This window comes from Salvelinus sp. IW2-2015, linkage group LG4q.1:29 (assembly GCF_002910315.2).
Source record: "Salvelinus sp. IW2-2015 linkage group LG4q.1:29, ASM291031v2, whole genome shotgun sequence".
Lineage (NCBI taxonomy): Eukaryota > Metazoa > Chordata > Actinopteri > Salmoniformes > Salmonidae > Salvelinus > Salvelinus sp. IW2-2015.
In genome coordinates, this window is record NC_036842.1 from 81,262,239 (window position 1) to 81,276,658 (window position 14,420).

The following is a 14,420-nucleotide window of genomic DNA, read 5'->3' on the forward strand; positions in this document are numbered from 1 at the left end:
TGTGTGTGTGTGTGTGTGTGTGTGTGTGTGTGTGTGTGTGTGTGTGTCTCAGTGTTTCCGTTAGCTGATAATATCTGACTTTAGGTAACAACAACAAAAAAGAAAAGCAATAAATAAAATTGGCACCAGCCAATGTCTGGGAGAACAAAAAAATCCCATTGCTAACTAAACATGTTTAGCCTATTCCTTGATGAAAACAACCATTCAATGTAAATATAGATGAATTTGCATAATTTAGTGGAATTGGTGCTCGTGTATTTTCGTTAGTTATTATGATTCTTACTTGTCACATGCGCACAACATACAGATACAGAGCATAGTTTAAGCAGAAAATCTGTCAGACAGAGCCAGAGCTGCTGCTCCTGTTGCTGCTGGAGTGAATTGTGCTTTTATAAACCCAGTGGTGGAAAAAGTACCAAATTGTCATACTTGAGTAAAAGTAAAGATACCGTAATAGAAAATGTCTCAAGTTAAAGTGAAAGTCATCAAGTAAAATGTTACTTGAGTAAAAGTCTGAAAGTATTTGGTTTTAAATATACTCAAGAATCAAAAGTAAAAGTATAAATAATTTCAAATTCCTTATATTAAGCAAACCAGATGGCACCATTTTCTTGTTTTTTTAATTCATGGATTGCCAGGGGCATGCTCCAACACTCAGAAATGATTTACAAATGCAGCATGTGTTTAGTGAGTCCGCCAGATCAGAGGCAGTAGGGATGACCAGGGATGTTCTCTTGATAAGTGTGTGAATTAGACCATTTTCCCTTCCTGCTAAGCATTCAAAATGTAACGAGTACTTTTGGGTGTCAGGGAAAATGTATGAGTATGTTTGTATCTGTGGGTTAGTTTACCCATGGGCATGGGGTTGTTGCTGTGAGGTCATTATGAGCTAATAAGTAATACAGTTCTATCATTCATATACTATCATTTTTGATAACAATGAACTTGGATAGAAGATGTAAAAATATAACCATAGACCAGATATTCCCCCTCTGTATCACTTATGTTAGTGAGATATACACTTTAGTTGTTTTCTTCCAATAAAGAGCCAGACAGAAGCTGTATTGTGTTATTCATCTCTGAAGTGTTTCATTGTTACTGTAAAGAATAGCATAAACTCCATAGATACTGAGTTTTGTCTGCCTCCACCTGCTAGAGTTTGAATAATGTATGACTATGTGTTTATGAATTCTGTCATTACTGCAAACATGCATGAAGCAACAGGAAGGGGCAGCTGCTGACAGAGCTCAAAGCTCAAGGTCCTTATGGACATGGGGAAGCTATAGGGCTATTGGGAGGAGAGACTGGAGGCAAGGATGGTCGACGTGGCTTGAGAGGTGGGCAGTAATGGCAGTTTGATATGGAATAACTTCCCTTTGCAAAGCAGCCCGGTTCTATATCAGATTTAACCAGTCATCTCTTACAGTACAGTACATGGGTAACAAGCACTTACAGTCTTAGTTCTCAGGATGTATTTTGCTGGCCTGAATCTAAAGCCTGGTTAATACTGCACTTTAGGGCTGTCCCCGACAAAAAAAAATCTTGGTCGACCGAAAGTTTTCAGTTTTTTCTGTTTTTTCGACATTTTTAAAAGTGTATTTTTCCATATATAATGAAATGAATTTAATGAAATCAACTATATGCATTGAGCTTTCTCTGATGCTTTAAGCTTACGGTTTGATTAAATAAGACACATGCCTCAAGAGGGCGCCAGAGATCTAGAAACCAGAAGAAAAAAACTTAACCTGAGCCAACTATTCTCCTCCCGCTCCTGATGGCTTTCGCAGATTCTGCCATTACTCTCCTGAAGTTGCCGGTAAATGGATGCATGAGGAGTCGGCAACCTTTCTCATTTATATTACCATTTCTGTGTACCAGTTATGGTTTTCATATGTACATTTTTGTGAAACAGTTTATACTGTCTTCATATCTCAAAATCATTGCCATGTGGTGAATCAATATACAAACCTAAAAAGTAACTTATTTTACCATTGCCAACTATATAAAAATAGCCTACATAAAGCCAACAAATAAAAACATTGCAGCCTGCATGTAGAAAATATCCTGATAAAAATGAATATCCTATGAATCTCATTGGCTACACGTGGCCTGTTTTGTGTGCATTTCTGGGTTGTATGCATTCTGGACTTCAAAGGATGGCATGAATATGTTTTTGCTTTCACTGGCACTCAGATTGCAGATCATCAAAATGAACTAGGCCTCCTGCTGAATTTTGTATTTATACTTGTTTATTCAGATTGATAAAATATTGATTTTCAAAGCATTTTGTTATAGTATAGTGTATGATGTTTGTTTGAGTGTGTGTTGTGTTGATGCCACCCTTTCATCTGACGATCGTATCTGAGAGAAATAGAGAGACATACTAATGCCTAGCAGTATACTCATTGTTGCGGTGTCGGGTGGGGGTGTCGGGGGGTCCGTTGATGACTTTTGACCGCTTCTTTGGATTCCTCATGTCTTACACATTGTTTAAAAAAGGTTTGGTCAAAATCGGATGTTAGGTACTACAATCATTGAATATTATATGAATCCTCTAAATTAAAATGAGCAATTTGGGTGCAATCTATTACCTTAATTTCTCAGAGATCAAATTATATTTCAACAAAATAATTTTTCAGGAATGCTAATCTTATCTGTTTCTAACAGTATAAACTACAGTACCAGTCAGAAGTTTGGACACTCCTACTTATTCAAGGGTTTTTATTTATTTGTACTATTTTCTACATTGTAGAATAATAGTGAAGACATCAAAACTATGAAATACACACATGGAATAATGTAGTTAAAAAAAGTGTTAAACAAATCAAAATATATTTTATATTTGAGATTCTTCAGAGTAGCCACCCTTTCTTTGACAGCTTTGCATGTTAAAACATCACTCCCTGTCTCTCAAGAGCTCTGCTCCACACACGTCTGCTTATTGATTTAGATATGGTGTTTTGATTTGTGTGTGCGTTTGTGTTTTCATATGTCTTTGTGTGTCTGTCATTGTTGATGTTTATTCTGACTCCAGCACGGTTGTATAACAGAAGCCAGTGTTGACTAAGCCACATCACTCTGGCTTGGCTGGGGGGCCCTGGCCGGATCTTAGCTGTGCTGACTTGGCAGGGCCTCAGCATGGTCGATCCACTATAGTGATGAGTCTGTCTCAGAGACTAGGTCAGTCAGAGCAGAGGGCTCAGCAACCAGCCCACACTGGGCTAGAAAGCTGTGGTTGCATTCTACACACTGACACATTCCTATGGACAATCAGTATGACTCAGGGGTGAACCCATACCTGAGAAATGTCAAAAACTTGCTAATGACATGACGGTAATGACGTGTTGGTAATGACATGTCGGTAATGATGTGTTGGTAATGGCATGTCTGTAACGATGTATTGGTAATGACATGTCGGTAATGACGTGTTGGTAATGACATGTCGGTAATGATGTGTTGGTAATGGCATGTCTGTAACGACGTATTGGTAATGACATGTCGGTAATGACGTGTCGGTAATAATATGTCGGTAATGACTTTTTGATAATGACATGTTGGCAATGATGTTCTGGTAATGACATAAAATCACCAACACTGACCAAACACAGACCAAACCGCCACTGTTCTCACTGTGTGGAACCATATAAAGTATCAATGTCAGTAGCTTACTGTATATGCATGTTTCTAACATCGATTTTCATGCTCTCCACAGACTGTTGCATCATGCTTATTGTTCTATGCCTGAAGGACAGAGCAGAAATAGGCTCTAGTACTGTATGTGCTTGTTGCACTAAAAGCAGCCAATACATTTTTATCTCTTATGGGTGAATCCCCAGCGTTTATAGAGTATTTGGGTTGGCTGTCATGGGTTGTCCATCGTTTACTCACAGACCAGTGTTTTAGTGACAGGCCGGACTCCATGGTTGCAGCTGGATCCTTTTCCACAGTGATGGTGTCTCCATTACCCTCCAGTTCAAATCAAATGTTATTGTTCACATACACATATTTAGCAGATGTTATTGCGGGTGTACAGTAATATCTAACAATGTTCAGTAATATCTAACAATTCACAACAATATACACAAATCTAAAAGTAAAATAATGGAATTAAGAAATATATAAATATTAGGACGAGCAATGTCGGAGTGGCATTGACTAAAATACAGTAGAATATAATAAATTTCAAAACAAATCAAATGTTATTGGTCACATGCACATGGTTAGCAGATGTTAACGCGAGTGTAGCTAAATGCTTGTGCTTCTAGTTCCGACAGTGCAGTAATATCTAACAAGTAATCTAACAATTTCCCAACAACAACAGTGGCTTGCGAAAGTATTCACCCCCTTAGCATTTTTCCTATTTTGTTGCCTTACAACCTGGAATAAAAAAAATATTTTGGGGGGTTTGTATCATTTTATTAACACAACATGCCTACCACTTTTTCTTGTGAAAGAAACAAGAAATAAGACAAAAATGTAAACTTGAGCATGCATAACTATTCACCCCCCAAAGTCAATACTTTGTAGAGCCACCTTTTGCAGCAATTACAGCTGCAAGTCTCTTGGGGTATGTCTCAATATGCTTGGCACATCTAGCCACATCTAGCCATCTATTGACTTTGGGGGGGTGAATAGTTATGCCCGCTCAAGTTCAGTTTTTTTTGTCTTATTTCTTGTTTCTTTCACAGTAAAAAATATTTTGCATCTTCAAAGTGGTAGGCATGTTGTGTAAATCAAATGATACGAACCCCCAAAAAGTCAATTTTAATTCCAGGTTGTAAGGCAACAAAATAGGGATAGAGGATAGGCCTATCAGAGGAAACTAGCGGAAGGAGGAGAAAGGACATTACAGCAGCGTATTATTAGAAGCTCTACATCCAGATGTGTGCTCATCTGAATAATGATGACAACTCCATCAGCAAGTCAACCAGGCTGAAAATCATTTACAGATATACTTGACAGTACAGCAGATTACACAGGCTTCAAGTAAGAAATACTTTTAAAAAATACATTAGGTAGGTATCGGCGTGTAGTGTACTAACCACCTAGACATGGCTTTATTTAACCCATAGAAATTTCTCTCTGCTGTCACACACGTTCAGGTCTGAAATGTGACTGATGTCTGTCTGAGGAGCACAGCTCTAACATCACTGGATGTTTCTGCTCTCAAGGCTTTAATAATAGCAGAGAATGTTAGAGGTTCAGTGTGCCACAACTCATCCCTGTCGCAGAAGGCTCCTTGCTTAGCTTGCATGCATACAGTCTAATATTTCAGAGGAAGTGTATGATTCAATATTATACTATATGTACAAAGTATGTGGACATCCCTTCAAATATCTGGATTCGGCTATTTCAGCCACACCTGTTGCTGACAACGAATAAAATCGAGCACACAGCCATGCAATCTCCATAGACAAACGTTGGCATTAAAATGGCCTTACTGAAGAGCTCAGTGACATTCAACATGGCACTGTCATAGGATGCCACCTTTCCAACAAGTCAGTTTGTCAGGTCCCTTAGTTCCAGTGATGGGGAAATCTTAAAGCTACAGCATACAATGACATTCTAGACGATTCTGTGCTTCCAACTTTGTAGCAACAGTTTGGGAAGGCCCTTTGCTGTTTCAGCATGACAATGCCCCCATGCGCAAAGTGAAGTCAATACAGAAATGGTTTGTTGAGATCGGTGTGTAAGAACTTGACTGGCCTGCACAGAGCCCTGACCTCAACCCCATCGAACACCTTTGGGATGAATTGGAACGCCGACTGCGTTGGGCCTAATAACCTAATAGCCCAACATCAGTGCACGACCTCACTAATGCTCTTGTTGCTGAATGGAAGCAAGACCCCGCAACAATGTTCCAACATCTAGTGGAAAACCTTCCCAGAAGAGTAAAGGCTGTTATCACAGCAAAGGAGGGACTAACTCCATATTAATGATGATTTTGGAATAAAAAGTTTGACGAGAACGTGTCCACATACTTTAGGTCATGTAGTGTATATGAGATATCATCAACCTAAGATACATTTCTCCAGGAAGGATAACTAAGCATGGTCATGAATCATGTCACATTCCCTTGGATAACAAGGTGTTAATTTAAATGTAAGGCTTCAATGAGTACGGTTACATGCACACAATAATGTGATTATTGTGGATTGTGTCAGATGAATATAATAGTTAGATTAAACTTCTTCGGGATCGGTGTCCCTTCCACGGGACGGTTGAGCTAACGTAGGTTAATGCGATTAGCATGAGGTTGTAAGTAACAAGAACATTTCCCAGGACATAGACATATCTGATATTGGCTGAAAGCTTAAATTCTTGTTTATCTAACTGCACTGTCCAATTTACAGTAGCTATTACAGTGAAATAATGCCATGCTATTGTTTGAGGAGAGTGCACAATTTTGAACATGAAAAGTTATGAGGCACATTTGGGCAGTCTTGACACAAAATTTTGAACAGAAATGCAATGATTCATTGGATCAGTCTAACACGTTGCACATATACTGCTGCCATCTAGTGGCCAAAATCTAAATTGCACCTGGGCTGGAATAATACATTATGGCCTTATCCTAGAGTCGCCTCTTCACTGTTCAAATCAAAGTTTATTTGTCATGTGCGCTGAATACAACAGGTGTAGACCTTACAGTGAAATGCTTACTTACAGGCTCTAACCAATAGTGCAAAAAAAGGTGTTAGGTGAACAATAGGTAAGTAAAGAAATAAAACAACAGTAAAAAGACAGGCTATATACAGTAGCGAGGCTATAAAAGTAGCGAGGCTACATACAGACACTGGTTAGTCAGGCTGATTGAGGTAGTATGTACATGTAGATATAGTTAAAGTGACTATGCATATATGATGAGAGTAGCAGTAGCGTAAAAGAGGGGTTGGCGGGTGGTGGGTGGCGGGTGGCGGGACACAATGCAGATAGCCCGGTTAGCCAATGTGCGGGAGCACTGGTTGGTCGGCCCAATTGAGGTAGTATGTACATGAATGTATAGTTAAAGTGACCATGCATATATGATAAACAGAGAGTAGCAGCAGCGTAAAAAGAGGGTTTGGGGGGGGATGCAAATAGTCCGGGTAGCCATTTGATTACCTGTTCTGCCTGTCTTATGGCTTGGGGGTAAAAACTTTCCAACTGTCTGACGTTGAGACTGGTGTTTTACGGGTACTATTTAATTAAGCTGCCAGTTGAGAACTTGTGAGGCATCTGTTTCTCAAACTAGACACTCTAATGTACTTGTCCTCTTGTTTAGTTGTGCACCGGGGCCTCCCACTCCTCTTTCTGTTCTAGTTAGAGCCAGTTTGCGTTGTTCTGTGAAGGGAGAAGTACACAGCGTTGTACGAGATCTTCAGTTTCTTGGCAATTTCTCGCATGGAATAGCCTTCCTTTCTCAGAACAAGAATAGACTGACGAGTTTCAGAAGAAAGTTCTTTCTTTCTGTCCATTTTGAGCCTGTAATCGAACCCACAAATGCTGATGCTCCAGATACTCAACTAATCTAAAGAATGCCCGTTTTATTGCTTCTTTAATCAGAACACCAGTTTTCAGCTGTAATAACATAATTGCAAAAGGGTTTTCTAATGATCAATTAGCCTTTTAAAATGATACATTTGGATTAGCTAATACAACGTGCCATTGGAACACAGGACTGATGGTTGCTGATAATGGGCCTCTGTACGCTTATGTAAATATTCCATTACAAATCAACCATTTCCAGCTACAATAGTCATTTACAACATTAACAATGTCTACACTGTATTTCTGATCATTTTGGTGTTATTTTAATGGACCAAAAATGTGCTTTTGTTTCAAAAACAAGGACATTTCTAAGTGACAACCAAAATTTTGAACGGTAGTGTATGACGTAGAAATTTGACTACTATTTGACTACTTTTGTAGGGAGGCGAGATTTTTCTTGAAGAGTTCAGTTATGAAGCTAAGGATCAGGACGCCATGTTAATCATGGATGATTAATGGTTGTGCTCGGTGGTGGGCATGGTAACCATCTCTGTAGTTCTGGGCCTGTGGTTGGAGTGTGTTGGAGTCCATAGAAGACCAGCTCAAAGTCACTTTAGTTAGCAGGCTGGCGATAGAGGACCTCTGTGTGTCAGAGATTAAGATATTGTTTTCATAATGTATTGTGTACTTTTATAACCAATTGCCTCCACTACATTGTAGCAGAACTGTCTTCAATGCCTAGTTGGAAAAACTTTGTTGATGCCTGATTGTTCACTTCATTGACAATGCCACTGAAACCTGTTGTGGTGTGAAATGAAGATAAGTGAAGATCTGAATGTACTCTCAGTTTGACAGGTTGTGGCATATGGAGAGAACATTGAAAAGTTAGAGAATAGATGAAAATAAAAAAAACTGCAATTTGGAAAAGTATGCTTATTAGCCCTACTTTGCTTTGCTGATTCTGCCTACTGTGGTTGTGAGTGTTCCCTCCATCCAGTGACTACAGAAGGAGTGGGAAGGAGATCAGCTTCAGCCCTACTGTGGGGACAACTCTGGTAGTAAATCTGTATTTTCTGTCTGGAAAAAAAGAGAATGGAGAGATGCATCACGGATGTCATTATCCTGCTCTCCACCTCCCTCCTAATGACATCAGCATTGGGAAATGGGAACGGGGAGGGCAGAATCGATACCCCATGAAATCCCCTTCCCCCCTGCAAAGTCTCTCCTCCCTCTCCCTGCAACTCCTTCTTTCCCCCTCACCTTTTCCCTCTCCTTCCCCCTCCTTCCCTAGCTTCAGAGAGACTTCCATGTGGCTCCCCCTGGGGAGAGGAAGGGGGGAAATATGCATTGATTTCTGCCTGTTGTTGTAAAAAATATATTATGCCTGAGAGGCATTGTGTTGGGCTGGTTAGTAACCTGCAGTATGTGGAGAAGCATGTGGAAACGAGAGGGAGGGGGACGTGACATGGGGGTGTGTGGGTGTTATTACTGAGTACACAGAGGGACAAATGACAGGGGAGGGGTGGAGGATGACACTGACCTGTCACGCTCCACAGAAAGTGATCTTGTGTGTTGTTTCAGGCTTTTGCGACAGTGTGGACATTGTGACGGTGTGGACATTGTGACGGTGTTGACTCTGGAGAGAAGAGGGGAGGGAGCCGCAAGCAGATTTAACAATACGCAGTAGTAGGAGAGGTGTGGCCTGCAGATAGAGAGATAATAAAAAAAAATAGGTAGCAAATATGATAACTGATACATGTGGGGTAGAAAGTTTACCCTTTAGGCCATGCAAACTTGAACAAATCGAGCGAGCAAAGAAATGTGAAGAGGGGCATTTATTTAAGTTGGTATGGCATTATCTAAACATGGTACATTTTACTTGTTTTAGATTAAGCATTAAAAAGATGGTTACTGTGAGGATTAAGTCAACTTTGACGTTCTAAAGCTAATCAATCATGTTGCCAGCGAGGCCTCTTAGAAAGTCTATATCCTGTATAATTAGTCTATGTGTATATTTAGTCCCCTCTGTGGTTTTTGTGTCCTCCCTTGTGATTCTCGCATGAGTAAATCAAGGTCTAATGCTGGTCTATGGGAGCAGCCTGGGGTGCGTCCAAGATATCATGTTTTTCAAATAGCTCTTTTTACTGTAGTGAAATGATTCTGGAAAGGGAACTGGACTCCTGTGCCTGTAGGCTTCTGTATTGATTGTAGAACCCTACTTCAGCTGTTTGTGCCGCAAACTCAACTTTGAAGTCACTGCAAAAAGGAGTGGACCCATTCACAAGAGAAGGTTTGTTTTAGTTGGTTTTATACCCAAATGGCCTCATTGTGCTGTTTTAGGCTATTTTGAGGAAACTATTTCTGTTGATTTTTCTAAGTATACTTCATGTACTTTTCACTGTTATACACTTTTGTATGTCAGTGTGAAACTTTTTCTTTTCTCCTTTATTTAACCAGGTAGGCTAGTTAAGAACAAGTTCTCATTTACAACTGCAACCTGGCCAAGATAAAGCAAAGCAGTGTGTAACGGCTTTCTTCCTGGGATGAAGGAGAGGACCAAAACGCAGCGCGGCTTGTGTTCAACATGATTTAATAAAGATAATAACGTGAACACTACAAGCAACAAAACAATAAATGTGAAAACCGAAAACAGTCCTATCTGGTGCAGAACATAAAGACAGGAAACAATCACCCACAAACAAACAGTGAAAACAGGCTACCTTAATATGGTTCCCAATCAGAGACAATGACAAACACCTGCCTCTGATTGAGAACCATATTAGGCCAAACAACAAACCCAACATAGAAACACAAAACATAGAATGCCCACCCAGCTCACGTCCTGACCAACTAAACAAAGACTAAACAAAGGAAATAAGGTCAGGAACGTGACAGTACCCCCCCCCCCCCCCCAAGGTGCGGACTCCGGCCGCAAAACCTGAACCTATAGGGGAGGGTCTGGGTGGGCATCTGTCCACGGTGGTGGCTCTGGCGCTGGACGTGGCCCCCACCCCACCATAGTTAATTCCCGCTTCCGTGGCCTCCTCTTAACGGTGACCCTCCAAATTAACCCCACTGGACTGATGGGCGCCTCTGGACGGAGGGGCAGCTCCGGACTGAGGGGCAGCTCCGGACCGAGGGGCAGCTCCGGACCGAGGGGCAGCTCCGGACCGAGGGGCAGCTCCGAACCGAGGGGCAGCTCCGGACCGAGGGCAGCTCCGGACCGAGGGGCAGCTCCGGACTGACTGACAGCGCAGGCGGCGCTGGGCAGACGGACAGCACAGGCGGCGCTGGGCAGACGGACAGCTCAGACGGCGCTGGGCAGACGGGCAGCGCAGGCGGCGCTGGGCAGACGGGCACACATGTAGGGAGGAGACGGAGAGACAGCCTGGTGCGTGGGGCTGCCACAGGACCCACCAGGCTGGGGAGACCTACAGGAGGCTTGGTGTTAGGAGGAGGCACCTGAAGGACCGGGCTGTGGGGGAGCACTGGAGCTCTGGTGCGCAGTCTTGGCACCACTCCCCCCAGGCTGGATAACTACTCTAGCCCGGACCCTCCAGAGTGCAGGCACAGGTTGAACCGGGCTGTGGGTGAGCACTGGAGATCTAGTGCCTACTATGCGCACCTCTCCCTTAGGCTCCACTCCCACATTTGCCCGGTACGAGCGGAGCGCAGGCATAGGACGCACTGCACCCTCCCAGCGCCCCGGAGACACAGCACGCAGAGCCGGAGCAGGATACCCTGGACCGAAACGGCGTACCGGAGACCAGACACGCTGAGCAGGCACAATACGCCCTGGCTGGATGCCCACACTCACATGATACTTTCGGGGGGCTGCCCTATAGCGCACCGGGCTATGGGCACGTACTGGCGACACCGTGCGCTTAACCGCATAACACGGTGCCTGACCAGTAACGCGCTGCTTATAATAAGCACGAGGAGTGAGCTCAGGTCTGCTACCTGGCTTAGCCCCACTCCCCGTGTGCCCCCCCAAAAAAATAATTTGGGGCTGCCTCTCGTACCTGTCGCGCTGCCGTGCTGCCTCCTCACATCGCTGGCTCCTCTCTCCGGCTGCCTCTCGTACCTGTCGCGCTGTCGTGCTGCCTCCTCAAATCGCTGGCTCCTCTCTCCGGCTGCCTCTGCTCTCCTAGCTGCCTCCACCTGTCTCCATGGGAGGCGATCCCTTCCAGCCAGGAACTCCTCCCATGTGTAGCAGCCCTTGCCTTCCAAAACGTCTTCCCATGTCCATTCCTCCCTCTTGCGCTGCTCTTGCTGCCGCTGCCTGTTACCACGCTGCTTGGTCCTTTTGTGGTGGGTGATTCTGTAACGGCTTTCGTCGTTGAAAGGAGAGGAGGACCAAAGCGCAGCGTGGTGCGTATCCATAATTTATTAGAATACTTCTCAATAATAACAAAAACAATAAACAGACGAAAAACCAACGACGCTACAGTCCCGAACTAGTGAACACAGAAAAAAGCAGGAACACACGAACAGGAACAATCACCCACAAACAAACAGTGAAAACAGGCTACCTTAATATGGTTCCCAATCAGAGGCAGGTGTTTGTCATTGTCTCTGATTGGGAACCATATTAAGGTAGCCTGTTTTCACTATTTGTTTGTGGGTGATTGTTCCTGTTCGTGTGTTCCTGTTTTTTTCTGTGTTCACTAGTTCACTAGTTCACATATGCGTATCTGTATTCCCTGTCATGTGAAATCAATAGATTAGGCCTAATGAAATTATTTCAATTGACTGATTTCCTTTTATGAACTGTAACTTAATCAAATCTTTAAAATTGTTGCATGTTGGGTTTTATTTTTTTTCAGTGTATATTTTTTATTTGTATGTTTAGCTCACATAATATAATTTAAAACTATTAATTAAGGTGTGTGTAATAGAATAAACGTGGCAGAAATTAATGTAGACTTTAATAAATGCATTTCTATATCTTCCTAAATATTTTTTTGCAATGGTGAGGGAGTCCCAAGATGGAGGCGCGGTGGCTTCAACACAGCACAGGTCAATCAAGTTGTAGAAACATCTCAAGGATGATCAATGGAAACAGGATGCACCTGAGCTCAATTTCGAGTCTCATAGCAAAGGGTCTGAATACTTATGTAACTAAGGTACTTATCTAAGGTACTTAACTAAGGTACTTAAAATTAAATTAAAAACCTGTTTTCGCTATGTCATTATGGAGTACTATATGTAGATTGATGAGGATTTTTTCAAATGTAATCATTTTAAAAATAAGACTGTAACATAACAAAATGTTGAAAAACTGAAGGAGTCTGAATAGTTTTTTAAACATCACATTACATCTTTTCACAAATAGTTTCATGTTTAATCACATACGTTTCACAATATTTAGAATGACAGTTGAAGTCGGAAGTTTACATACACTTAGGTTGGAGTCATTAAAACTCATTTTTCAACCACTCCAAAAATGTATTGTTAACAAATTATAGTTTTGGCAAGTCGGTTAGGACATCTACTTTGTGCATGACACAAGTAAATTTTCCAACAATTGTTTACAGACAGATTATTTCCAAGCTTTATAACTCACTATGCCCAATCAAAAAAACAATTCCAGTGGGTCAGAAGTGTACATACACGAAGTTGACTGTGCCTTTAAACAGCTTGAAAAATGACAGAAAATGATGTCATGGCTTTAGAAGCTTCTGATAGGCTAATGTACATCATTTGAGTCAATTGGAGGTGTGCCTGTGGATGTATTTCAAGGCCTACCTTCAATCTCAGTGCCTCTTTGCTTTACATCATGGGAAAATCAAAAGAAATCAGCCAAGACCTCAGAAAGAAAATTGTAGACCTCCACATGTCTGGTTCATCCTTGGGAGCGATTTCCAAACGCCTGTAGGTACACATTCATCTGTATAAACAATAGTACGCAAGTAAAACTCCATGGGACCACGCAGCCGTCATTCCGCTCAGGAAGGAGACGCGTTCTGTCTCCTAGAGATGAATGTACTTTGGTGCGAAAAGTGCAAATCAATCCCAGAACAAGAGCAAAGGACCTTGTAAGATGCTGGAGGAAACAGGTACAAAAGTATCTATATCCACAGTAAAACGAGTCCTATATCGACATAACCTGAAAGGCCGCTCAGCAAGGAAGAAGCCACTGCTCCAAAACCGCCATAATAAAGCCAGACTAATGTTTGCAACTGCACATGGAGACAAAGATCGTACTTTTTGGAGAAATGTCCTCTGGTCTGATGAAACAAAAATAGAACTGTTTGGCTATAATGACCAGAGTTATGTTTGGAGGAAAAAGGGGGAGCGCTGCAAGCGAAGAATACCTTACCAACCGTGAAGCACGGGGGTGGCAGCATCATGTTGTGGGGGTGCTTTGCTGCAGGAGGGACTGGTGCACTTCACAAAATAGATGGCATCATGAGGATGGAAATTATGTGGATATATTGAAGCAACATCTCAAGACATCAGTCAGGAAGTTAAAGCTTGGTCGCAAATGGGTCTTCCAAACGGACAATGACCCAAGCATACTTCCAAAGTAGTTGGGCAAAATGCTTAAGGACACAAACAAAGTCAAGGTATTGGGTGCCATACAGAGCCCTGACCTCAATCCTATTGAAAATGTTTGGGCAGAACTGAAAAAGTGTGTGCGAGCAAGGAGGCCTACAAACCTGACTCAGTTACACCAGCTCTGTCAGGAGGATTGGGGCAAAATTCACCCAAGTTATGTGAGATAAAAGAAATAAAAGCTTAAATAAATTACTCTCTACTATTATTTGACATGTCACATTCTTAAAATAAAGTCGATTGATCCTAACTGACCTAAGACAGGGTATTTTTACTAGGATTAAATGTCAGGAATTGTGAAAAACTGAGTTTAAATGTATTTGACTAAGGTGTATGTAAACTTCCGACTTCAACTGTCAACCTGACAGCCGAGAAATGTACACTTTAAGAGA

General features: G+C 42.0%; 2 protein-coding genes across 2 annotated transcripts in view; both read left to right on the forward strand.

The window, feature by feature from the left end:
• Window positions 1-14,420, forward strand: part of LOC139027590 (uncharacterized) — a 64,042-nt gene that overhangs the window by 19,025 nt on the left and 30,597 nt on the right. The window lies entirely within an intron of this gene.
• The window catches only part of LOC111962611 (protein bicaudal D homolog 1-like), an 80,501-nt gene that overhangs the window by 802 nt on the left and 65,279 nt on the right, over window positions 1-14,420 (forward strand).